Source organism: Falco punctatus (assembly GCF_963210335.1).
Source record: "Falco punctatus genome assembly, chromosome: 3".
Classification (NCBI taxonomy): domain Eukaryota; kingdom Metazoa; phylum Chordata; class Aves; order Falconiformes; family Falconidae; genus Falco; species Falco punctatus.
In genome coordinates, this window is record NC_137582.1 from 11,825,470 (window position 1) to 11,852,684 (window position 27,215).

The window sequence follows — 27,215 nt, forward strand, 5'->3', positions numbered from 1 at the left end:
AGTTCAGATGATGAGATGGTGAGGAAAACATAATTGTCACAAAGACATACGTGCAAAATGCCGACTGAAATCATGGAAATACAGCCCTGTGAAACTGGTGATTCTCCTTACAGAACTTTGGCAGTAACCAGCCGTCTTCTTTCTTAAACCTCCAACAGTCAAAGCTGACATGGGAGTGACACAGATACAGGACATATTGAAACAAAAACAACCTAAAAATTCATGTTTGTGTCTCTTTTCCCTGTGCAGAACCAGAACACAATTTATACTGGTGATTTCTTCACAATAGTGCCTGCTCCAGAGTTGGCCCAAAATATTTTCTAAAATTAACACTGTTATTCCAAAAAGTAAAATCTTTGAAGTATTTCCATGTTTATTAGGCTTCTTCCAGATATTGTTTGACAGTATGAAGGATGGGATTAAGATGTCTAGGTACTCCTAGTAAAGAAGAATAAAACAGCATTTGAGCTAACCTACTTTGCCAGAAACATACCTTAGAGTCAAAATTAGCGTTTGCGTCCTCTGTTTATAAACAGAAAGCCCTTTCTCCTCCATGGGATACCTGTTACCATTGTTTTCAGCTTCCCACTAATTTCTCAGAAAAGGCAAAAAAACTAGACAGCATGATATCAATGTAAACAGCCGTCATTTGAAAAGACAGCGAGGAAAGGTGCGGGCGGCCTGATCGGTTACCACGCAGAACAACAAGCACTGAAGCCGGTACCTCTGCGGTCCTGCACAGGAACGCAGGGTGCAAAGTAAGATTTGGAATTGCTGTCCACAGCTGTTCAGGGGGCATAGCTTGCTCCTGAGCTGTTAGATTTAGGCCAAATACTTGGATTTCTAGACAGGCTATCCACTGAAGAGAGAAAATAAGGATCTGTGGAGTTCATGTCTAAGGAGAACCTAGGCCTTATACACACCTGAAAAAAAATAATTAATACTTTCACTATATTCTACCAAATATATATAGTAACATGTGTTGGGGAGTGGAAATTTCTCCAGAGGCCACGGGGACATCTGTGCGGGGGCGCCGGGAGCCCCCTGCCTCCTCCCGCTCCCCCCTCGGGGCTGGCCGGGCTGTTTCTCACCCCGTTGCCCTCAGCCCTGGCTGCCGGGCACCGTTTTGCCCTTTCTCAGCCCGGCTTTCCCCGAGGCGCCCGCCCGTGGCTGCGGGGCTCAGCTGTGCCCTGCGCTGGGGCCGGTGGAGCCGCCTGGAACCGCCTGGAACCGGCTGTGCCCGGCACGGGGCAGCCCCGGCACCGCCTCACTGGGCCGCCACTGCTGCTCCCCCATCTGCTGCTCCTCCCTGCCCCCCATGAACCCAGAACACTCGCTCATACGAGGTCACTTTGTTGCAGGATCCACAGGATCCTTGGAGATACTCAAGTGTCACCTGGGCATGGCCCGGCCTGGCGCTGCTCTGGGCAGGACGGGTGGGCTAGCCGGTGTGGCTGGTCCCTCCCAACCTCACTATTCTGTCATTTTATGGCAAATGCTTTAAAATGGTTCTCTTTCAAATTAGCGCTCCTCCATCACCACTGTTAAAATTTGCAATAAAACTGTAACAAGGCAAAGCCATGCCTTCTGAACTGGGCTGAAGTACCAAACTGGGAGCTGTGTGTCTATCAGCTGAGCACCGGCATTGCAGGGCTTCAGATCTGGAAGCTATTTGCTTAATCTTGATGCGTGTGGATACAGAGATGCCTTTCCTCTCTGCCCAGTGGTCTAGGGCATTTTGGATGGGAGGGAGGAGGAAGAGGAATGGGGTGTTAGGAGAACACCGACAAGTTTTAAGTGGGAAAGTGTCCAGACACTTACTAGAAAATAATGTATTAACCTTGCAAAGTTATTTATGCGTACAAGTCAAATGTAATTAAGCAATAAAGGCCTCAATTGAAAAAATGAGCAACAGAAAAATTATCTTCTTTTTTTTTTTTTTTTCAATGACATTAATGTAACTCGACTCCCAGGTTCAAAATATACTATTATTTTGGGTTGGTAGCTCACGTTTCATTGACAGTTTTTCCCCAAAAGGATACCAGCAGGGTTTTAAACTTAATCATTATAGTTTTGAAAGTTGTCAAAAGCTTGGCAACAGCAGCACAGCCCTCATTCAGCATTTAGGATAGCCTGGAAAAGGCAGTCCTTTTCTGGAAAGGACTGGAAAAATTTGTCTTCAGAGCTATGGCTCTGACCAGCCTTACCTCATCAGTTTAAATGATTTATATTTTTTTTTCTCCTTTCTCTGAACACTCTTGCAAAATTATTTGTACAAGCAAACATCCTACATGCGAAGCAATTCACCGGCAGAAGACGGACAAATCAAGCACGGTGCAGAAATGTAGCATCTGAAGTGACTTGTCTCCAGTTTGCCAGGAGCACCGGAGAGGCCAGGGCGAGGGGGAGGCAGGAGGGGGATGGGGCAGCGAGCACAGCTCGCAGCCCGCACCAGCTTCAGGGTACGGACGAGGCATGAGCACTCCTGAAAACACCCCCAGGAAATTATCTTAAGTGATTTCAAATTCAAGCAGGATAAACAGAAATAGGTAAATATTTTAAAAGAGGAAAAGCCTCTTAAAATCTCCATTTTGATGGTCTTAAACTGCTGCAGATTATGGGGAAGCTTGGAAAGCTTCAAAGCTAAAGGACCAGTTTTTTTACATTGAACAGCGTTGTATAACTTTTCAATGTGAAAAAAAATCACTTAATGTCCGGAAAATATCAGAAAATAATAGGTTTTTTTAAAAGCCACCAAAAAAACCCAACAACCCAACCCACAAGAAAAAAAAAAAAAAAAAAAAAAAAAAAAAAAGAGATCTGAAGGTTAGCTTTCCTTAAGTCCAACATTCAATAGTGAAGGAGACTGGGGAGTGTTCATCCGTTTTGAGCCTAAGAGATCTCTGTCTTAAGGAACTCTAATAGTCACAGCTGAGGAACAAGCTCTCTGCATCTACATGCTCGTTTCTCCCTTACCTTTCAGCCTACTGTGGGCGAGTGTCCCAAAATTTCACATTGTAACTCTGTAACTTTATATAATTAACAAAGTCTCTGTCAGTCTGAGAAACTATTAGCTAGTGTCCAAACGTGAACACAGATGCCACTAGAAAAAAAAGGAAAAAAAAAAAGTGGTTATGGTCCATTTACTTCTAAAATGTTCATTTGAAGACATACCTATACCATGGAGATAATGATGAAAATTACATATAATTTTAAAATAGACATCACCTGGAAAAATTACTTACAGATTGCAGGACATTCATGAAAATATCTGATGCCAAATGGAGACTATTTACAGACTATATTCAGAGTAATGGTAGTGTATGAGAGAATTATGTGAATTATTTCCCCTTTCACAGGTATAGATAATATAATAATGGAGTTTGATTTCATTTACTGACCAACAAGTGTTAACCTTTATGAGATGCTGTTGTTTCCACTGTTAAAGGAAACTGAAAGTTCACATTGAACAGAAATGTAATTTTAAAAATAAAATGCAAAAAGCAAGTCAATTCAGCATCTTAGTTGTAAGGTGCAAGTTGGCTTTCTGAAAAAGACTTTATAAAGCAAAATAAATTATACTTTGATGATATGACTAATTGTGGTTCAGCTTTGAGAAGTAATGAACTAAATTAAAGGAATAACATGAATCTCACTGATAGAATTATCTAAGTAGTGTTTTCTTCTCAAACACCAGCAGTGCAAACCCATCTCAGGACCACAGGACCATAACTGGTGCCTTTCAGACCTCATAATTGCATCACCAAACCCGGAACTGTTTCCTGAATTCTGAACTACCATATAAAGCAATATGTGTTTACATAAGTGTACACAAGTGTACCTATGTACCAAAAGCTTACAATGAAACTTTTAAATGTAGAAGTACGCTTTAGTGCAGTCTGTATATCCCATCATTTTGCTCAGTTTTCGGTTCCCAGAGGTTGTAGAGATTGAAGGAAAGAAGTGAAAGGGCTTACTGCAAACATACAGAGAGAAAGCATTGCCCAAGCATATGATTATTCACAAGAAAATCTTGTTCTAATTCTTGACAGTATGTACACTTATATTGTACTAACACTCAGCATCTTTTGAGAATAAATACCTTTCCAAAACAATATCAGGAGTCACATTGTCATCTAAACTAGAAATTTCCTGGGCTGAATAGGTAAAGCTGGAGCCCATTCATTCCAGGTCCAGCTGGCAGGACTGACATCAGAGAGGAAAAGAAAAGGTGAAGAGGCTAAAGTCATCACAAGTGGTGAGATTAAAGAAATGCCTTTGAAGAAAGGTGGAGACAACTTGGAAGGATATTTGAAACAGTAAACAGTGAAAATTGTCAAGAACAGTCCCAACTCATTTACCTTTACCTAAAGGTCAAGCACATACAACAAGAGACACAGAGAGCACACACTGCCAATTTACGGCAATATAGGCATTCGGACATAGGGAGGACATATTTCATAAGTGGAAGACCTTTCTCAAAATGGATTTAAATCTTCCTAGTGATTAGAAGTGAAATTAAAATTCTTTTCAAGCCCAATAGGGTTCAAGATTTCCTGCAGAAAATATACTCAGCAGCAGACATGACTGAAAAGGCCTGTGAAATGCTGGCAGGAGATGGCTCTGAATCACCCGTGTGAAGCATTGGCTTTACAGGCCACATTGGCAGTCACAAGCCACCTACTGATGGGGGTTGACAAGACACAGATTGTCGGTAGGCAAGCAAAGAAACAGATTTGAACTGATCGAGGGTATGAGGAAGTGCACAGAGGAAGTGCAGCCTCATACATGCTGAATCAACTAAAGTGTTAGGGTACATCACAGCGTTTGCTAAAACAAATGAGGCCAGGATGAAAATGTATGTTCTCCTGCATGAATTTTCAGGGCCTGTGGTACCCAAGCAAACCAGGCTGGCAGTTCCTAGGCGTAAATCAAAAATCTGTAATCATCTTTGGGAATAAAAGTAGTAGGTGCTCAACATTGCAAAATGCTCCTGACTTTCCCATAGTTAGAAACCCCTCATCTCTATTGCAAGCACTAGCAAAACAAAACAAGGGCTCAGAACAAGCACAAGTTCTCTTTTCTTCAGGTTCTCCTTTAAAAGCAGTGTCGAAATACTGACCTTTTTATATTACAAATGTACCAACAACACAGTAACACAACAGGATATCAATGTTAGCTGTCTGCAGTAGATTTATCAAATACAGTTTGTAGCTCCTGTTGCATCAAAATGCTTATGCCAAAAATTCCACAAGAATCCAGAGGAAGTAAACAAAGGCACATATCAGCTTTTTCAGACTTCCTACTATATTGCTATACATGTCTGGCACTGGCTGTTTACCTTATCTCACGCTACATATTCTAGTCATACAATTCAATTAGCAAATCACAATTCAAGAAAGCTATCTCCTTCATAACAATTTAAATATTTAAAGCAGCTAGCTTCCATACGTATAAACATCAAAAACTATGTAAATATCTGGGGAATGTAAGGCATATGAAAAGTTGCAGACAAAGCAATAGGCTTATTTATTAAAAAAAAAAACCCTTTGTATATTTGAAAGTATCTTCAAGCTGTAACTCTTATAAAAGGGTATCTTGAAGACTCTTCTCATAATTCCACCCCATACCTCCTTCTTCCCTTCCCCAAAACAGCAGGGAAGATGGGAGAAATGACATCATAGGTTTTCCTTGTTGAAGAGTCCCATAAGCGGCTAAAACATTACACGGTAGTTTTACTTAACTATTCCTAAAGCCACAACAACACATTCCAAAATAGTCCCAAGCACTTTTCCAGCTGGAACAGATTTTTCTTGCTCTGAGCTCATTTAAAAAGGATTTTTGTCTTCTTTTAGCACTATGTGCAATCAAGCCAACATAAGAAGCCCAAACAGTAAGTTTTCATCTACCAGTATGGGGGCATGAGAGAAAGTGGACATTTAACACTAATACCAGATAATAAGGCTGTTACATAACATTCAGTAAGCTCAGTGGGGAGCTTTTCATGTACGGTTCCTTCAAACCACTAATTAGCAGAAGAACCACATAGAATGTGCATGCCCCCTACGTTCTTCCTTTTATTGGAAGGAAGCAGCAGGGTTCATTTATTTTTTAATAGACTGAGATCAGCATCATTTAAGACAAGTATCGACACTCATTTCTTGACAACCCTCTGAACCCTTGTGCTGATTCTTGTGCCCATCTTTGACTTTGTGGGGAACTGCAGAACACAGAATAAAGAAAATTATAATGGTCTGGCTAGTGTTTGAGTACCTCTGAATAACTTCCTCCTTTTTATGCGTTTTCAGAAGACATACAAGTGGGGAACATGTACTTTAAATCCCCTTCCACAAGCCAGTCAATCCAGATGGATGAGGGGCTGCATGGAGCACAGCTGAAGTCAGCAAGCCCTGCCAGGAGTCGGTAGCTGCCTTTTTGGGCAGCAGTACTGGGGCCACATTATTCATTTTACAGCTATGTTGTGAAATGCAAGTTGTCATTCAATAGTGCTGTAGAAATGTAATAAAATTCCATCTTGGATATGTTAAGCATTTATCTCCTCCAAAGTTACTGCTGGCATGCTGCTAATCCCTCCAACTGCAGCTTGGACAGGCTCATCAGAGGTGACCATCAACCTTCTCTTGGCTTCCACCAATTGGATAAACCTGTCCAGCCACCAGGTTTACTGCTTCTCAGAATAGCACAGGTGGATACTAGGAAAAAATGCTTCTATTTCTTTTTAAATGTGAAAGTTCAGCCATCACATGACATCAAATTGCATAGTATGCACTAAGATATTTCACTGACCCACTCTTTCCAAACAACAGCAACTAAATTCTATGTGTGCTTTCACTAGGGTACCATCTCTCCACCCCCACCCCTAGCAGTTTCTTTCCTTTTATAAAAACATGTTATTATTGTGGGAAAAATAAAAGAAGAGAATTTATAAATTAATACTATTAAACATCTGATTCCTTGGAAGCTCTCAAATTCATTTAGAGCTGTCCCCTCTTCCCAAATTTTCACTTTTCCAAATATCACTGTGAACATTTATGATTCAATAAGTTATTCTTTTGTTTACATCATTTTGATTGAGTTTATCAGCCAAAAGTGACTATCTTGGTCTATCAGCCTACTGCAAATGCTGCTCAAGGGACTAGAGAGTAAATAGTAAGCAGATAGACCCTTTCACTCTCATTACCTATGTTTAAGAGAGACAAAAAGCCAACATATATGTTCAACAGAAGTAATTTTAAGTTGGAGAGTATTTCCCCTAAAGAAGTATGCACTAGGTTCTTAAACCATACCTGCTGTTTTCAGAATCACCTGTCCTTTCCTCCATCCCTTTAGACAGTGTGAGACAGGTACGTGTAATACACACACATTCACTGTGTGTTTTGCTACACACAGGGGACTAACACTTGGTCTAAATACAGTAGGTTTAATCCAATCATAACTGGTCTCAGAAGAAAAAAAAAAAAAACCAACACATTTTCAACAAAAGCATGAAACCCATCATCAAAGTCAAGCATTTACTATGTCCTCAGACCATAGCTGATTTTTTGTTCTTTATTGCGTGTTATATTCAGTCTAGCATTTCACTTTTGAATATCAAATTATTTATTACAGAGCAGTGATGGAAAACTTTACGCAAGGCGGATAATAGTCTCCTACTTGAAACTTTTCTCAATCCTCCCTTTTTCATGCAGACACCAACCACATTCCCAGAAGACACCAAACTATATTCATCTCTCGTCGCTGTTTATAAGGTTTGTAAGAAGTTTTGAAAGAGATCTGTCAGAGCATATTAAAACTACAACATTCCCCAAAAAACCCCAACTGAGTAACAGGAAGTTAGGCATTAACGATATACTGAACTTTACACTCTTAACATGTCATGTTTCCTGGACTGTTAGACTTCAAAAAATCAGGAGCAAAAAGATGGGATTAGGCAAAACTGTAAGTGTAATGCAGACTTATATCTGTGATGTACAGCTTTATAACTTGACCTACTCTTTGGTGAACTTTCAGTGCAGTGAAGGTCTACAGACATCCTGAACCAGAAACTACTCCTTTGCAGAATTTCATGACAGGGTTACAGCACAGTGTAGAACATCAGATCCTCAGCTAGCCAAGAAATAAACACACCCCAATTCCAGCCAGCTGCTGTGGAGTATAAAACACCCTGTTCGTGATTACAGGGTCCATAACTACATGGTTACAACTGACTAGCTGTCATGGAACTACACCAAACAGACATCAGAGGCAGCAGCACCGAAGTAGAAAATAGCATAGATAAGGAACATCCCAACAAACTGGGAGGAGATGAAGGGACATCAGCCTAATAGCAGAAAAACATATAGGCATGATATCAGGGATATGCAACGAGGGCATCGGCCTCCACCGATGGCACTGGAGGTCAAACACCAGCTTCGTTCAAAGACCTGATCTCTCCTGCTGAAAAGAAGGACTATTGAGTAAAGAGGGACTGCCGTCTTGAGGGACTATTGAGTAAAGCTAAGACAACAAGAAAAGCCTCTTTTTTAATGTGTTGTTCTAATTACTCTCTACATTTCTATGCTACGGACATCCTAATGCCAGCTGTGAGTGCCCACATACCAATTACACATCATTCTCACTGACAATTGACAATTTGAGTTTTATCTGATCATCACTGCCTCAAGTAAGGTCCTGCATGTTCCCTTTAACCACTCCCATGTGGCTCTTGCCAGAATCTTGGAGATGCCTTTCCTCAAATCTGCCTTTTCCAGCCAACCCTAGTGAGTCCCAACAAGCATTAACCTAATGTAAGATTCCATGTTCTTCTTATCCAGTTATTTGGCAGTGTTCAGTTATTCTTGAAATACTCCACTTTTCAAACTGGCCTGTGAACCTGTCTCCCAAGGTATCTGCGCTACTGCTCTTGATGGCAGTTCTTCATTAGTTTTGGACACACCACATCCTGGTGCCTTCAAAGGTAAATCCATTTAATACTGGGAGTTCCACCTAAAACTGAATTCAGAAACCAGGAAATTCCAACAGAAACTTAATTCTGAGCAGGAGCTGCAGAACAGTCCAAGGTAGCATCCATTTTGTTTGTATTGATAGGATAGGGTTAGACAAGCTATTTTTGCCACGTCTTTACAAAAAAAAAAAGCACTGGCTGTTCAAACTAGAAACCAGAAAGCACACTTAGTGTCCTTCCATTTCACCATACAAATCAAAGTAGACTAGGGATTTACTGACAAGAATTACAGATTTAAGCAAGCCATAAAATTCATGTTTCCTCACTCATCACAGGCCCTGAAAAGCACTACTGCTTTGTGTTTCTTGCAACTGTATTTACTTCGGCCAAGAAAAGCACCAGAGCAATACCTTACTGTGCATATCAAGAGTCATCTGAGTAAGAGTTGCAGAAGATAATCTGGCTGGAAAACTGGTGCTCTCTGTAAGGTACACACAGTTGCATAACAGCAGTTATTCACATCTATTGTAGATTTATATGTGTAATTCCTTCACTTGGTAAGAAATAAATAGACCTTATAGGTTCACTACATAAATGTTCACTTTTCGTTTCTTATTGAAAAGACTATATAAGCACATTCTGCATGAGAGAAAGAGAGGTGATGAAGAGTTAAGCAAGGGGCTATGACAACTGGAGGTGAAGCAAGAGAACAAAACTAGTGAAAGAGGGAGAGTAAGGAGGTAAAGATAAACAGAAAACAGATATTAGAAGAGCAGTTTGTGGAGGAAAAATATATGCAATTTGAACTGGGGAAAAAAAAACAACCCAAAAAACCACTAGTAAAATAAATATCTTGAACCTAAGTAATGCAAATCCTGTCTCTCACTCTGTATGGGGGTTTACACTCCTTTCACAGGTTATTCCAGAGCCATAAGTAGGTAAAAGAACTAGTAGCTGCAGCCACAATAGGAAAGGTTTGTCTGAGATTTTTGGTATCTCTATTTCTAATTCTTCTCTAACAAAGCTAGGTTCACATGACTTGTCTGGAGTGCAATTATTCTATAAAATACTTTGATATGGGCAAAAATCTATAATGGAACTGTTTTACTATCTTCTTAGTTTCCAGGTTGCAGCATAGTTCCTTCTTCTATTCTTCAGCTCTTGTTTATGTAGAAAATGTAAAACCTTGACACTTCCTTATCAGACATGCAGGTGCTTCAAATATGCCCACGTGGGAGACAAGGTACATTAAATTCAATATGCTGTCTAGGTTTTGGTTGCAAAGTCTGATTTGCAAAGCAGAGAAGCATTTAAACATTTTTGAAGAGTCTTCTCTGACCTGGTGACACAACTAGGAACCCAAATTGTTATTTTTTCCACTACAGCAAAGGTTGATATAGTGAGATGTGCAGTTTCTCTTTGTCCTAGACTTAGATCCCCACCAGTACATTCCATCCCTTATCATGTGCTACCAGGACTATTGGGCAGCCTATTGAGAACTCCAATTTTCAAGTCTGTACAAAAACATAAATAGAAGTTTTGCTATATTTAACATGTATACTTAGGTAAGTAAACAATAAAATAAGTACATTAGAGCTTTTATCAGCCCTCTTCCAGCTGTGTCTGCTGTTATACTGTATTACGGAAACACTGAATGTTGAGAAATGTTACAAGACACCGAAAATGCTAAAGAAAATAAATACTCATTAAAAGAACATGCACTGTTGCATCTAAGATAACATTTCAGGATTTCTTTTACTTGCTAAAAATAGCTCCTCCAAAAGATCAAAGTAACATTAATAAATGTTTATTGATTTAACCTGAAACTAAAAGATAAACCTAAAATTTCTAGCTGGGTTATTAGCAGTGGAAATGAAAAACTTTTTGATCTAAAAATATTTCTCTCTCAAAAACTGAAAAGACTCAGGTGTTCCCAAACCTTACCAATTTATGAACTCTATGTTCCAGACACAAAAGGAAAACAAAGACCAGTAATGCATAAATCAGAGGAACAGCGGCTTGCTTCCAGCACAAACATTGTCAAAACTCCAGCTCTAAAATCAGACACATTCTTGGTTACTGTTATCAGTTTGGATGTTACACTAAAATGAATTTTCGCAAAACAGAAATGTTAAATTTAGGCTTAAAATAAAACTTGAGCAGTAGAGAAATTCCAGAAATATCAGCTCAGATCTCTTAGAGCCAAGGCAAAACCCTGCTTATAACCCAGATTGCTAATGAATGTTAATGGTCAGCATGTATGCATGACAACATAAAGCAGGGGGAATATTTTGAACACTGCTTGTCTACTGAGGGCACAAATGTGTGTTTTAACTAATGGAGCACTCACTTTGTCATTATTAGAAGAATCTGCCTAGGATCATTTGGCAATTGATTGAAATTCAGACCCTACCAGCAGTTATAGAGTTGGTTCATGTTTTATTTCCACAAGAAAATAAACCTGCAGTTGAAATTTGTTCCAAATTTAAAACAGTTAGTAATTCTACAGTCAAATTTAAACAGCATTAACATGGCTTTAAAAAAATATATTCTACTTTCTCTTTCACAGAATTAGAGAATGGTCAGGGTTGGAAGGGACCTTTGGAGGTCATCTAGTCCAACCCCCTGCTAAAGCAGGTTCTCCTAGAGCAGGGTGCACAGTCGTGCCTGGATGGGGTTTGAATATCTCCAGAGAAGGAGACTCCACAGCCCCTCTGGGCAGCCTGTTCCAGTGCTCTGTCACTCTCAACATAAAGAAATCCTTCCTCATATTCAGCTGGAATTTCTTGTGTTTCAGTTGGTGCCTGTTGCCCCTTGTTCTGTCACTGGGCACTACTTTGGAATTTTTATCTTTGAAACAGTATGTGTCTACATTTCTGCAGTATGTATATGTATATGTGTATGCAAAAAGCATTTTAATTTGGCAATGTGGTTGCAAAGTTATCTTAGTTTTTTTTCCTATGTCTTCTTACATATACATATATATGCATGTATGTATATACGGTACTGTATTGCACTACATCCACTGACTTTTCCACAGGATGCTCACTGGACCAGCCATAGGTGACCAGTATTCCTTTACAGAGAAGTTGTTCAACATTTTGCCTTTTTCTTGCTGCCCAACACACTGCCTTGGGCTGTATTTACTGTGGGGTATGATTTTTTTGAATTATTTTTTTTAAATACAGAATAGAACACTATTACTAGAATACAACTGGCTCATGAAAATTTGTTGTAGTCCATAGCCTGTAGTTGAATTATCCCCACCTTCTGGAGGAAAAGACAAGGTACCATAAGCACCAGTTAACTCCAGTGCTCATATCCTCATTTTATTTCATACAGTGTAGCAATTCAAAGTTTAATGAACTATGTTACAGGCATATGAAACATTACCACTTAACTTTTGCAAGTCTCTGCTCTGAATTCAGTTGCAACTTTAATAGTACTTTTAAAGGTCTTATATCTTAACCATGGTAGGATTATTTTACCCCCCTAGATGAGCAGAAGAATACCTGATATGAAACTAGCCTCCTATTAAATATCAAGTCATTTCTTCAAAGTATAAAGCTGCTAAACTTTAAGAAAGGGAAGATATCGTCTCCTTTGTTCTTTGACATTGTTTAGTCTTCATCAAAGAAGTTTTAGCTCATTTCTCCACCCCCAGGTCCACTTGATACATATATCCAAAATGGAAAATTTCAGTTCAAACTGTTAAAGTTTAGAAAAAAGTCACAGAAAATCGAGAGAAAAATTTTACAATGGGAAATACTGAGCAGTATGGATTATGTTATCACCTAGACTAATAGCATGTCTATAACATTACTTTTCAAATACTCCAAGTTACACATGTAAACAATTTAACAAGCTTGCCAATGAATTACAGGTCTTTTTCATGGGTTTGGATGAAGAGAGTGCACAGCTGCCAGAAGACCTGAAAGTGGCCTGAAAGCAGGAGTTTGCTGCTGAATTGTTTCAGCAGTACTGATGAGATCCATTTTTGGGGATGGATCGGGAATTCTTGCCATCTTCATCTTAGGCCATTTGAGTCCAACACCACAACCTTTTTAGATTGTTGCAAATTTGTGACACCTTTTTTTACTATCATACAACAGTATTTCTGTTTGAATTAATTCAGTAACTATAAACTCCAAATTTATCTGCCTATAGCCAAGCCTGAAAAATTTGCCCATTCTGATGGGTATGATACATACTCATATGAAACAGAAAGCTACATAATTTAAACCACATTTTAAACTGTTAAGCGTTTCTTCACCAAGTTATTCATTATTCTCTGTGTCTGTGTGTGTGCATATGTGCATATGAAACAAAACAGGCATTAGCCCAGATCCTGCAGCTGAGCTCCCCAAATGCAGATAGGGATGTGTGGGTGGGCATTGCGGAGCAGGAGGAAGTTTTGCAGGGAAAGGTAAAAGAATTAGTTCCATGGCTTAGAGACAATTTATAATAACTGTAGCTATTAACTAGGGTTTACCTGTAACCAAGGGCTGGTGCTACACATCTATGTGAAAGGGAGTAAGTTTAAATGTTTTATAGCAGCAGTAAATTAATTGTTAGCAAAATATTTTTTATGAGATGTACATAAAATAACAGGTGTTTTCCAGACAAAAAGAAATTGCCCAAGTTTAGTGAGTTTCCAGCTGAGTGATACTTGCTTTAGTCTGTCATGGAATAATTGGGAATATATACACAGAAAATCTCCTAGAAGAATAATACATATTTCTGTGAAAGAGGAAAATATTTTCTGGATATGAGGAAAGGTATGCTTTAGAAAAGTTTGTCAGTATTGCCAGTTCTAAGATATAAAATAGAGAAAGATGAAGGACTTATCATCAGCTATACTATCATCATGCCTTTGAAGCAATTGAATCCCAGAGCAGAAAAACAGCCATGCCTCAGGTGCCTTGGAAAGAAATTGACAGCAAAAAGCACATGGCAAGGGAAGTCAGGGGATTGCTCAGCCTGCTTCACATTTTTGATTGGCTGCTTTACATGCAAAATCTCTTGTAACTGCAAGTCATGTGCTCACATATGTCACACATATTCACACATCCAAAACCCTTTCTGTGACCAAGACCTGCAGCAACAGGTAGTGCAGCAAGTACTCCCTTCCCTTGCAATATGGCCCCAAAGGCAGGCGCTTCTTTTAAGATTTGCAAAAATAACATGGGGCATAGGGCACCCATGAGCAGATGGAGGATTTGAGCTCAGTTTCCTCAAAATAGGGACATTCAACACCCATGTTGGCAAAAAGAAGGCTCAGACCAGGTCATAGATAAAAACTTCATATATGCTCTTGTGACTGTGCCACCATACGTTAGAAAATGCAAGACACTCGGAATCAGGGGGACTGCAAGCAAGAGGGAGCCTGAAGCTGAAAGCTCAGTGTTGGGTATAGGTTGAGGACATCGCTGGCAGGAGGCACAATCTAGGCCTCCCCGTAGAGAGTGAACATCCCTGCTGCCTTATGCTTACCCAGAGGAGTTGGCACCCTGTCTGTATCCTATCTTCTTTTGGGATGTAGGTGGTTTTAAGGGTTGAGACAAAAGCTGTCACTGGTCTTGGGTAAGACTTGTGTTGCATACACCCCTTTGTGTTGAGCTGGGAATGCAACACAGCCTACCTGTCAAGAAGTGAAGGCTCGACACGCTGGCCTTTTGCCAAGGATGGGTTGTCACAGAATCACAAGACAGCTTTAAAACAGGAATAAAATAATAGCAGTAAAAAGAAGATAGGCAGAAATTTGATCGATCTGATCTTTAAACTGTTGGTGTAATATCATCTCAAAACACAGATACAACCAGGCACGCAGCTCACAATCTCAGTTTTCTTTTGTAGGTAGCTAGATTTAGTGAGACCTGCTGCAGGCTAGAAAGACTCTTCTCATCCTGGCTGTGCTTTATGCAGCTACTGGAATAATCAGGATGCAGTTCATCAAGCAAGTTTATTTTGAAAAGCATACTAGTATTTCAGGGCAGGAGCACAAAGCAATGAAAGGGAACTTTATAATGAACAAAAGCAATTTGCAACTTTAGATCTTGACTGGCTAACAATCTCCACAATATCATGTACTCCAAAATCATTAAAAAACATTGCAACGCATTAAATCTTGCATTTGAGAGGTGACAAGCCATTGCATGTCACATGCCAAACTCTGTTGAAGGGAAGTCCATTATTTCACATTTTTGCTAGGGAAAACTGTTTTGGGCATAGTAGAAGGCAACAGAACCCCCATTTCAGGCCCATGGGAGAAGTATGAAACCCTAACTTTAGACTTCATTGCCAATGAATTATATTCCCAGTAATCTGCAGTACAATGGAGGGAGATATAGATCTGTCACCAGTATCAGACTTAATATTCGAAACCTTAAGAGTGAACACAAAAAGTTTGGTACTAGTGACATAGGCCCCACCCTTAGAGTCACACCTAATGCGGTGTCACCACAGAGCAGTGAGGAGTCCTCTAACCGCCCGTATTGCGACTGCATCAGGATGTAGGCATCTTAACTTGCTGGCATGCTGTAACTATCAGCAAACTTTAAAAAATACTAAAGATGCCTTCTGTCAACAGCCATTAAATCAACTGTGGGGCCTTCCTCACGAGCATACTGCTCCCCAGTAACTGCCAAGTAGGTAGCTTTTCGCAGTGTGTCACACTGAGGGTATCTAATGCAAAAGGGTGGAATTGTTGAACTGAATCATTTACAAGGGCTCAGCTGAGCTTTTTTATGGAGTAGGGGATGTAAGCACACATGAAACAAAGACCATATGCTTAAACTAAAAAATCCTTTCCATTCTTTATTTTACAATCAGGTTGTATTTTACAGCCTTATTTAGATTTATGAACAGTCAATTCTATATTTATAACTAACATAAAAACGGAGCAGCTTATTGTTTTTGTAAACCTAACCTCAAATCTAAGCCAAGAAAAATAAAACTGAAAGTTTCTAAAAAAGGAACATTTTTCTTACACCGACAGTACAGATAGAAAAATAAAATACCTAAAATGTAATGGACTTTCCTGGTCAAGGGGAAGTAGTGTCATGCAAAAAGAAAACATGGTTCATAGTCGAGTTTGCCACCTGGCCTTCTGTGAGGCTTCTAAGCCCTCAGGTCCTCCCTTTAGCTTAGCACGCTCTAAGGACACTAACCATGGGACACAAGTAATTATACTGATCTCCTTCCCTCTATGTCTTTATAGGAAAGATAATTTATCACTAGTAGCTACAACAAAACCAAGAACACCCTTGGAAAACAGTCTGTTCTGTGGTTGAGCTGCAAGTCTTGGGAAAAGGGAAAGTGGATGCTTTTGGTAACACAAGTGCTAGGCTGGACAGGAGGCTTGGTTGAAAGATAACAAACTACTCAGTACATACACAGGTTATTCAGTAGGTCGCGTACCTCATCTTCAAGACAGAAAGAAAATTCTCTTCCTTTTCCACTAGGTAGTGCGGTGAGGCCATCCCAATAAACACTTCCTGTGTTTAAACTGACAAAAGCTACATCAGCTATGCTTTCTAGTATTCAAAAGGTTAAGAAGAAACCAGGAGTGTTAAAGGTATGCCAGTCCTACAATTAAAGTAGGATCCTGTTACGCTGGAAACAGAACTAATAGCTTCTCCCATAGATCATGAAGCTACTGCATTGAAGCCTACTCAGAATCCTTTGAAAGCCATGAGAAAACCCAGCAGAGAAGTCTGGTACAGACAGCAATTATTTACTGCTGAAAAATCACCACAGCAGATTTCTCAGTAAAACACAGCTACCAAAACTTAATGTATACTATACAAATTGTAACCAAAGTGTTTAATCTCTGAATTTTAAGGAAGGCATTTATGAACTTTTTTAAAACCCTGAAATTCAAAACTTAGCTTGAAAGGTTTCCACGAATTCTTTCCGTTTAGGCTATCTCTCTCTACTAAAACCATACATCATCTATTCTAAACACTGCTATTGCGTTGCAATGAAGCTGCTGCATGCTAGTGGCTTGGAAGGATGTCACCACATCTGTCATTCTGCTTTTCCCAGGAGAAATGGGGCTCATTTACCTCTATTATGGTCACATCACTTCATAGATCCCAGAGCTAACAACACCTGGACTCATCATCTAACAGTATCCGGAAGGCTGACAGGAGGGAGAACTGCCAGGACACAGGCAGTGCTAGAACCATGAGAGGCTGGAATTCAAAAATGAAAGTTAAATGTTTAGGCAGGGCAGGGGACTAAGCAAGCATTTAAGGAAAGAAGGCAGGAAAAAAAGCCAGTCAAAGCAGTGGGTACATGCAAAAGAAAAGGGAAGAGCAAGGAAGATATGAAAACACTGGAACATTTGAACTACTGGTGACCATATTAGTGGGGGAGGGCAATAATTTGTCATCTCTTCTCAAGTTCAGATTCTATTTACAGGTTCTTCTCTGTGTGTAAGATGAAGAAAATAGTTAGGAAAACACAAAGAAGGTTGCAGTGTACATGCCACTCCCAAGAACTTTTAAAAACCACACCTAACCAAAATTGGAACTGCAGGTCATCAGTCTAGACCTTTCCAAGACTCAAAAGTCACTTAAGCTTTTTGTTTAAAATTATACTAGTTTTCTTAACAGCAACAGAGAAGCATTTACAACATGAAGTAACAGCAGAGGCCTCGTAACTACACTAGCCAGACAACTCACCAGGATGTTTCCATCTCCCACTACAGTTCATGTCAGAACCCTGCAATATCCCCAGCTGCAAACTGTAATAGTGATGGATGAGTTATGCAGCTGATACAGAAAATCAGAGTGCACAGCTTGCCTTACTTCATCATTCCTCAGATACTTAGCATAGCTTTCCCCTCCTTCCCTTACAAGTCACAGAAAGGCAGATGGCTACATTTTTCCACGCTTTGATAGAAGAAGAGGACTGTCAGCTCTTTGCCTTTATTTAATAGTTGTTGCAAGCACTTTCCAGTGAAGGGGGGGGGGGGGGGGGGAGACAAAAAAACAAAAGGAAAAAAATCTCCACAGAAAGCAAACCACTGCAATTTTTCCAAGCCAGAAGGCACAATCTGATTAGGCCACTTAAATGAGGGAATGGATTTCACTCTTACCAGTGGGTCCTTTCAAATATAAAGCTAGGTCAATCTTTCAGTAATGAGGTGACTGGTAATTGTGTTTATGTATCAAAGTTTGGATGCTAACCTCTCAACATTAGTTGGTTTTCTTGTGTTTTTGCTGTGTAAGGAAGATCACTTCATTGCTTCTTTTGGCATTACTAAGCGTGGTTTTGGGATGAGGAATGCAAAATGGACATTTTTTTAATCAGAAACATACTGCAGTAACTACATTAGTATTTGGTATTTTTAAGCAGTCTACTTAGTGACAAAGCAATCGCCCATCAGTTGCCCATCTGCCCTGGAGCTCAGTGAAGCTCTGGTGTGAGTGTCATCCCATACTCCAGAAAGCTACACGCAGCAGAAGCAGAACGGCCAGAGGATTCACATCTCTAGTAAGACAAGCCCCCAGTGGATTAAGACCTATTCTTCTCCTTAAAGGATGAATGTACATATAAATCCCAGTGTTTCCATAAAATATTTATAGTTTTAGAACAGCAGAACAAACATGGGCCAATTGCAGGGATTTTATTGTGTTTCCCTTCTGCAGAAATGTGAAATCCAAATCATTCTTCTTTTACAAGAGCTTTTGCAACATGCACATGTGCCTTGCTGAATTAACAGTGGTACTGTCTGGAAAACATATGTAATTTAAATTGATGCAGGGAAAGAAAAAGGCAGCTCATTGTCTATTGTTCCTAAAAAAACAGCTCATGTATCTGAGAAATAGGAGCCCGTGGATGCAGCTCTTATTAAACAGAAGATGGAAAAAATAAAGCCAACCATAGGTTTGCACTGAGTTTTCTGCCTTCCTAGGCAAAAATACGGAGGGATTGTAAAGGCTTATAACGTTATAACCCTTCCTGCTTTAAGGTTAACCATCACTTCAAAGCAGTGTGAAAATGCACTGGGTTGCTTTATTTAACTTTTCTTCATGGTTTTAAACTCCAAGACTAAAAGAATTGATGAGGCAAAACCAAAACAATTGTTCAATTAGTCACGTAGATTAGCCAACAAGATTTGTCTCTCAGGTCCCTTCATAATTAATGAAGCAACAGCCTAGGCATGAGAACTTCAGATAATATAAATCAACAATCATAGTCCCACTGCAGTCAGAGCTATGCCAGTGTACATCAGCTGGCTTAGGAGGACAAAACTAAGTCTGTGCATTAACTTGCTTGCAATTATTTGCTTATTGCACCTTTCCCAGAATTCTAGCTCATAGAAAACATGCTCCCTAACAAGGACTAAACAAAACAAACATGTACATTTACTGGTATTTTAGAAGCATTTTGCCAACATAGTTAAGACATTAGAATGGATGTTGCATCTGAATGGAATCTGAACAGTTTAGTGGGACACACCAAACAGATAAACAATAATTTTCTTAGATTTAAAACATTAAAGAAATAGGATGCTTAAGAAAGAAGAACATCCCCAAAGCTTCACACACAGACCAATTTCCTCTGTGTACGGTGTACAGTGTATAAGTACAACCTAAAATGTAACAACCACCTTCTGCTACTGCCTCTCAGGAAGGTGGAGTTCTGTAAAATGTTTCAGGTTTCGCTAAATGACATTTTGTGGCATATTTTGATGATAAGATTATTTTTTAGCTTCAAGAATTGAACACAGGCATCTCTGTCATGACTGGCACACTTTGGAGGACTAATTCAAGAACTGTAACTTAATTTATGCCACCTAAATTTATGCCACCTAAATTTCTACTGTTAGAAAAAATTTGTTTCAATACAGACAACAATGTGTATTCAAAGGAGTAAAATCGAGCATTCCTTTACCTCTAAGCATGACAGTTCCATCTCCAAAGCATATTGGTCCTTACACAAAACCTGTGCTTCTTACATAGCCTTGCGTAAAAGTTCCCAATGAAGTGAAACTCTGAAGAGGAGTACTTTAAAGGTGAACCTTAGGAGGAGAAGAGTGCGCAAGCAAGAGGCTTAGCATGTCTCAGCGCTGGCTTAAGGATCAAGATAATTTTTTTCTTGCAAGAAATAAGATAACTAGCCAGAGGATATGTACTTAGAATCCCATGTTCTTCATGGTAAAAATATGAAAAGAAAAAGAGTCTTCTCCTCTTCAAGTTTCAATTTCACAGTAAGATAATTCCTCTTCAAAGAAACTGTTGTCATTGAACAACATGGCATTGTGTCTAATGAATGTTTTGATAGGATCATATAGAAAGCTTAGTGGTCTAAAGTCTGGATCAGTACATTTGATGGGGGGGGTGGGGGGTGGGGGGGGGGAAGTCTCCTTCAGCCATATTAACTCTGCAGGTTTGATTTTGTATTTTAAATTCTCCTAACTCTTTATCTTCAGTAGTTCTCTAAGCAGAATAACAGAATGCTGAGGCTTGAAAGTCAAGAAAAGAAGAAAAATGTTTGGTAGACAAACATTTTTTTCTCCCTCCCAGTAGGACTGTTATTATGACATACCTCTTGCCACTTGCCACTCTGAAGCAATCAACACATCAGGGGCTGAAATGGTACTTGTGAGGAAGAAAGGAGGAGTGGGGTCCATTCTATAAACAAACACATATTCTCTAGTATATATGTTTCACAGGTTCATGTTATCTTGGAATTAATCTTAATACAATTTATCAACATCCTTGTTCACCTAGTTTGTTTAAAAATATTTTCTCCAAAATATACAGCCCATTTCATTTCCTTAAGCTTAAAAGAACAAAACATTTAGCATTTAAGAGTAAACAAAGCTAAGTGTTTCTACTGAGATGCAATACAAATTAGTGGTAATTTCTGGAAGGGACAGTGCTTTAAACCAAAAGGAGGAAGAGTTACTCAAATCTCTAAAAGAAAACAAGACATTTCAGCTGACTGCAGTGTAAATTTAAACTAACTCCACAAGAAGCCTGTTTTATTTGACAGCACAGGTGAAACAAAACCTAGACCATCTGTGCTACGCATGAACAACAGGATTGAAAGCTGTGCTGGTTGAACTTTCAATTACTACAGATTGGCCAATAAAACAACAGTTACATACAGTAGTTCCACAGAAACATGGAAAAGGACAACTTAATGAAAAAAAAAATCAACAAAAAAAATCTTCCTTTCCTTCATATTTTCTTTGCTTCACTGGAGGCCAGTGAATGGCCTTCTCTGAGCACTGAGATGTGTATTTCTAGCAATTTCAAAGCCAGAATTGGTGTCGTTTTCACATTGTCAGTCAGCACCCAAGGTACATTGGGCTGTTTTCTATGTGGAGATTTTCCTCTGCTTTTTTGTGTGTACTTCACTGCTCTTCCACCTGCTCACTGCAGCTTTCAGCATATCTTCTCTGCAAGTCCAGGACCCTGCACCCACAAGAATAGTGTACCCACCCACTGACAGGTACTGTGGATTCCCCGAAGGAGCTACAAGGAACGGAAAGAGAGCAGCATTTTGCTTTCATTTCCTCTGCAGTGGAACAGGAGCCCCTGACCCAGCTGTCCTTTTTCACCACAGGCAAATCTAGTACCATGACGGTACATTTCTTTAGGCCAAACGCCATAATCAGGGAATCACCAGATGTCAGTGCCCAATCACATATTTTGTCTTTTATTTCCATTTCCCGCTACTGGCCACTGCTGAAGCTTTTACTGGTGGTCAGATATTGGACATGACAGCTGTGCATCCCTCCTTTACCAGCCTTGCTGGCTGTTGGTGTGGGCTGACTGCTAGGACATCCATCACATGCAGAGTAGAGAGTCACCGCGAGAGGGAATTTCACTTGCAATCTGTGAGGTGCTAAAAAAATAAGAAGAGAACTAGAAACTGCCTTATTCTCAGAAAAGGCAAGAAATTGGCCTGCAGATATAATATCTACTTAAGAAAAAAAAATAATTTTTAAAAAAAGGAAAAAAGAAAAGAAAAAGAAAAAAAAAAAACACAAACAAATGAAATGGGAAGATCTTAGTGTGATATGGCAGGGCTGCATTTGCATCCCAGGCATCACTTTGTGAAACTGATACATTATATTTCAGCCTCCAGTTTGCATACCATTGTAATTGTTCATCTCACTATAATTTAAGGTTATAATTAAATTATAACTTAAAAAAAATGCTTAAGAGATTTTTTCCCCCCCCACCTGCTCAAGCAACAAACAGCCATACTTTGAGTGACAGTACTGGCTATGCATACAGTGATACAGTGCATGGATCTTTTATGACTGCCAGTGCATCACAGCCTGCTGAAGGTAGGGAACGGCTCCCTTTCAGCCATTTCCCTCTCAGTAAGCAGAAACACTGCACGGTCCAGTGACAACCCACTCATCCTCTCACCTTCTTACCTCTTTTACCACAGCAAACAGCTGACTTTGCAATGGCAAACCTATTGTCCTGTAGAGAGAAAAAAAAAAAAAACAAAAAAAAAAACCCCCAAAAAAAAACAACCACAGAAAACCACCACCTTTTCCTCTCACATCACTGCAAGATTTGAAAAATAACCGTCTCCTTTCTTCCCTCCAGAAGAAGATCAGACAGTTCAAGAGGAAAACCATACGTTTCTTCATGGAGCCACTCTCAGCCCAGTCCTCCTGTTCCTCTGCAGAGTGACTCCAACCTTCTCCCTTTGCTCTCAGCTATGCCACTGCTAGCTCTGCCCCATACCAAGTGTTTCCTATCCCTCCTTTTCACATGGTCCACCTCACCAGGCAGCTGTGGGCAACAGCTGTTTGAGTGCTGCAAAGGTGGTTCCCAGCTGTGCCATATGTATGCATGTATTTCCCACTAAAAGACTGTAGTGGGTTTGTGTGGCAAAATTTTGGTAGGGGAGGGGGACACAGACACTGCATGGGTGGATTCTGTGAGAAGATGCTAGAAGCTTCCCCTGTGTCCAACAAAGCCAATGCCAGCCGGCTGCAAGATGGACCTGCCGCTGGCCAAGGCCAAGCCCACCAGCAACAGTGGTAGTGCCTCTGGGATAGTGTATGTAAGAAGGGGAAGAAAAACAATCTGTGCAACTCAAATTGAAGCAGAAGAAAGGAGCGAGAATATGTCAGAGCGACAACTCTACAGACACCCAGGTCAGTGAAGGAGGAGGGGGAGGGGGTGCTCCAGGCGCCAGAGCAGAGATTCCCCTGCAGCCCGTGATGAAGCCCATGGTGAGGCAGGCTGTGCCCCTGCAGCCCATGGAGGTCCACGATGGAGCAGATATCCACCTGCAGCCCATGGAGAACCCCATGCCACAACAGATGGATGCCCAAAGGAAGCTGTGACCCGTGGGAAGCCCACACTGGAGCAGGTTTGCCAGCAGGACTTGTGACCCAATGGGGAACCCACGCTGGAGCAGGCTGTTCCTGAAGGACTGCACTCCATGGAAGGGACCCATGCAGGAGCAGTTTATGAAGAACTGCAGCCCATGGGAAGGACTCAGGCTGGAGAAGTTAATGGAGAACTGTAGCCATGGGAGGGACCCCATGTGGGAGCAAGGGAACAGAGTGAGGAGGAAAGAGTGGCAGAAACAATGTGCGGTGAACTGATCATAGCCCCCATTCCCTGTTCCCCCGCACCACTCAAGGGGAGGAAGGAGGGAAATCCAGAGTGAAGTTGAGCCCAAGAAGAATGGAGGGGTGGGGCGAAGGTGTTTTTAAGTTTTGGGTTTATTTCTCATTACGCTACTTTGCTTTGATTGGTAAGAAATTAAACTAATTCCCCCAAGTCAAGAGTCCGGTTTGCCCATGACAGTAATTGCTGAGTGATGTCCCTGTCCTTACCTGGACCCACAAGCTTTTCATTATATTTTCTCTCCACTGTCTGGTTGATGAAGGGAGTGACAGAGCAGTTTTGGTGGGCACCTGGCAGCCAGCCAGGGTCAACCCACCACACAGACTTTCACCCTGATCTGCCAAACAAGGGAGCAGGATGAGGACATCGGTGCTGTTTGTGTTTTCGTGTGTGCTAACTGCGTCTGTCTCTGATGACCTGAGCACCCAGCCACGTGCACGTGGATGTACGTGTGGCATATGGGTGTTTGTGTGTAGGTATCTATTGGGAATACATGCTCAGCATCACTACTGATTGGACCTGGGGGCCTGGAGCTGCAGCAGCCTCCCCTCTACCAAGCTGCTACATTCGGGCTCCCCATACCAGTCGCTTCCCATCCGCTTTTCAGAAAGTGTCAAAAGCCTTTCCTGCGTTTCTTCTTTTGGGGAATTTGTATATGTCCAATAGCAACAGTGCTCTGGAAAGCAGCCCCCATCGACTTGTCTCGACAGGTTTCACGACAGGATACTGGGGCTGACACTCTCCTGTGACAGCCCTAGGAGTGTACTCGACAGAGTGTCACCTTCCTCGGAGTCCATAACACAGGTTCCTGCCTGCCTTTGGCCCCTATACTCCTTTAAGCTCTTGGTGATGGGCTTTTGATGGGCTAATGGCTCCTAGGATGGGCGTGGGAGGAGCTGGGGCACAATATTATTTGGGGTCCCCCACTGCCATTCTCTCTGTGCTCCTCTGTGAGCATGCAGATGAGCTTTGTGTCACACAAGGCCTAACAATGGTACCTATGGGTTCCAGTCCTTGAAGATGGTGAACAAAAAATGTCTTCAAAACTTTCGAAAGTGTGGCACAACTTCTCTATCTCTCTGATGCTTACAGGGTCATATATGGAATTCAAAAGAATAAATTTGACCCTTTATTATCCATGCAAAATTTTCATCATTCCTTTTGTTACTGTCTGGTTTTTGACTGATGACAGAACAAGTTTTTAGCTAAGGTGGTACTCAGCACTGCCTGATGCTGAACAGCAATGTCTACTCAAAGCCTCAGACCTCTGAAGAAATGCTTGCAAAGAGAAAAATGCCATGTAGAGAGTCTAGCAGAGCCTTTAGTTTCTGTAAGGGACCTGGGGCATATTTTAAAGGTTTCTACTTTTGGGGACTTTTAGCAGAGATGGATGGATTAGCTCTTGGCTGCTCCTTCAGAAAAGTAATTTCTTGCCTACTGCCAGACAAGAACAGAATTATTTGAACTGTTCAATATAGAAAAAAAAAAAATACACCAAGAACTAAAAGATTGCATTTTGTTTAAAGCCATATTTCTTTCTGATGTTGTTTTGTCTACATCTTAAATGACAGTGAAAAAAAAATGTTAAACAAGAATTTCTATTCTCCAGTTAATTCTGTGCGTTTTGTAGATTTTTAAATGCTCTGCTTCCTAAAGTATTTCCATAAATAAATAAATAAATGACACACAGTAAGGAAAACTAAATTTTTTACATAAAACTTCTTTTGAAAGCAAATGTGTAAAAATACCATAATTTTTTGATATATTCATTGGTTAGAATATTATTCTTACCCCACATTCATGAAGGTTAGTAAGCAATTTCAATTCTGAATGTTTTCAAAAAATCATTATATTGCTTTTACAAAAGAACTTATGCTTCCGAACATCAGGGACATTGCAACAATAACAACAAAACCCAGGGTGGTATTTCTGCAGGGCTTTCACCTCTTTCCCTTCTCAGGACTTCCTTTGTACAAGCTCCAGGAGGTCAGAGCGTCTCCAGATCCAGAGAGCTCTTTTTCTGCATTTGGCTCCAGCTTTTGTCTGGGCTGCAGAGATCCATCTTTCTCGCTCCTTTTTTCTGTACATTTCAATTCTTACTCCCATTTTTGGTTTTCTTGCAAAACATGAGAAAAAATTTGCCTACCTGCTTTGTTTTGCTCTTTAGCTCTTCCCTGAGACAGGAACTGAAGGTTGTACAAAATATTCCAGTGACTGTGTCTCAACCAGAAGTAAGGGATCCCAGGGTGTCACGAAAGGATGTCACGGTGATGAACCTCTCCTGCTTCACAGCATGATCTGCTCAGGTTCCCCGTATCACATGTGGAAAAGCTGATGCCCATCAAACCCTGTCTCCAGAGCCCTCCTGTTGCTTTGCCCCCAGCAGGACTCTGCCTGTACCACTCCTGGCTCCTGCAAACTCTGGGCTCAACCTCTTACTGTGAGCAAGAGACAGTCACCACAGCCCAGGTGGTGAGAACTTGTGACTCCTACCGCCAGGGCTGCAGTCAAGAACAAGGTGGAAACACATCGGGAGGCTGCCTGCAGCCCCACCAACTCTGAGCTGGCCATGAACCTTGGCAGCCACCCCTCCCAGCAGGAGAAGGCCCTTACAACCCCTCACAGTGAGTGAGTTATAACGAGCGCTCCCAGAAGCCAGAATACCTGGCTAATGAACAGGACAATGTTTTTAGTCTCTGAGTATGAGCCATCCAATTACTTCAACCTCCAAATCCCTGCCAACATTCTGTGATCTAAAGACAGGCAGCTAAGCAGAAGAGTAATCTTAATCAATGTTAGGCTAGCACCTGACAAGCTTCTTTTTATAACCCTTCCTTTAAAATACAACAAATGGACCCTGCTGTTAAAGAACCTCTCACTCTTTCTACAACAGAAGGATCTTACAGAAAACTTATTTGTTCATTTCTCCATATCAGCTAATAAAACTTCGAAGAAGTGATTTTCCTCTCCCATAGTACTAAAACCAGCTACTTCCAGTTTAATGTTATCTCTAAGGCATGCTTAAAGGGAAAAGCTGTTACTTTTTCTAGGAACAAAGTAAAAGCACGGCAAGGCTGAGGCTGAATAATTAAGTCACCATCGTTTCCATTTAATCCATTGATCACCTACCCAGAAGCTGCTCCTCTGGAATGCAACAATTTTTCATGCCAGCTCCAGCACATGAGATAGCATGTTGGACTGACATGAAACAGAGAAAGCATACTTTCCCACTCAAGTGTTTCAATATGGCAATTAGGTTTGCCAAATTCAGTGTGTCTTTGTTGAACGAACATATAGCATGAGATGAACAGTGGTGCGCTCCTTTGATTATTCTGCACATTCATCTTTGTGGCAATAGTGACCAAGTTGGCAATTTCATCATTGCTGAGCCTTCACCAGAACAAGGCATCTCTCTCAAAAAGAAAAACCCCAAAACAACAAATAATTCAAACCCTCATTTAAGCCTCTGATAGCCACTAGAGGATTAGAAGCATCTCCTTGATAAATATCTTAACATTATTAGCCCAGTAAATAAATCTATCTCCCCACTGTGTCTTCAAGTATGAATTTCTAGACATCAGGACAAAAGCCATTGTCTTCAAATACAGAAGTCCTACACATCCTAG

The 27,215-nt window shown here is 40.6% G+C and overlaps 1 protein-coding gene across 1 annotated transcript in view; it reads right to left on the reverse strand.

The window, feature by feature from the left end:
* FBXL7 (F-box and leucine rich repeat protein 7) overlaps positions 1-27,215 on the reverse strand; it is a 374,313-nt gene that overhangs the window by 246,648 nt on the left and 100,450 nt on the right. The window lies entirely within an intron of this gene.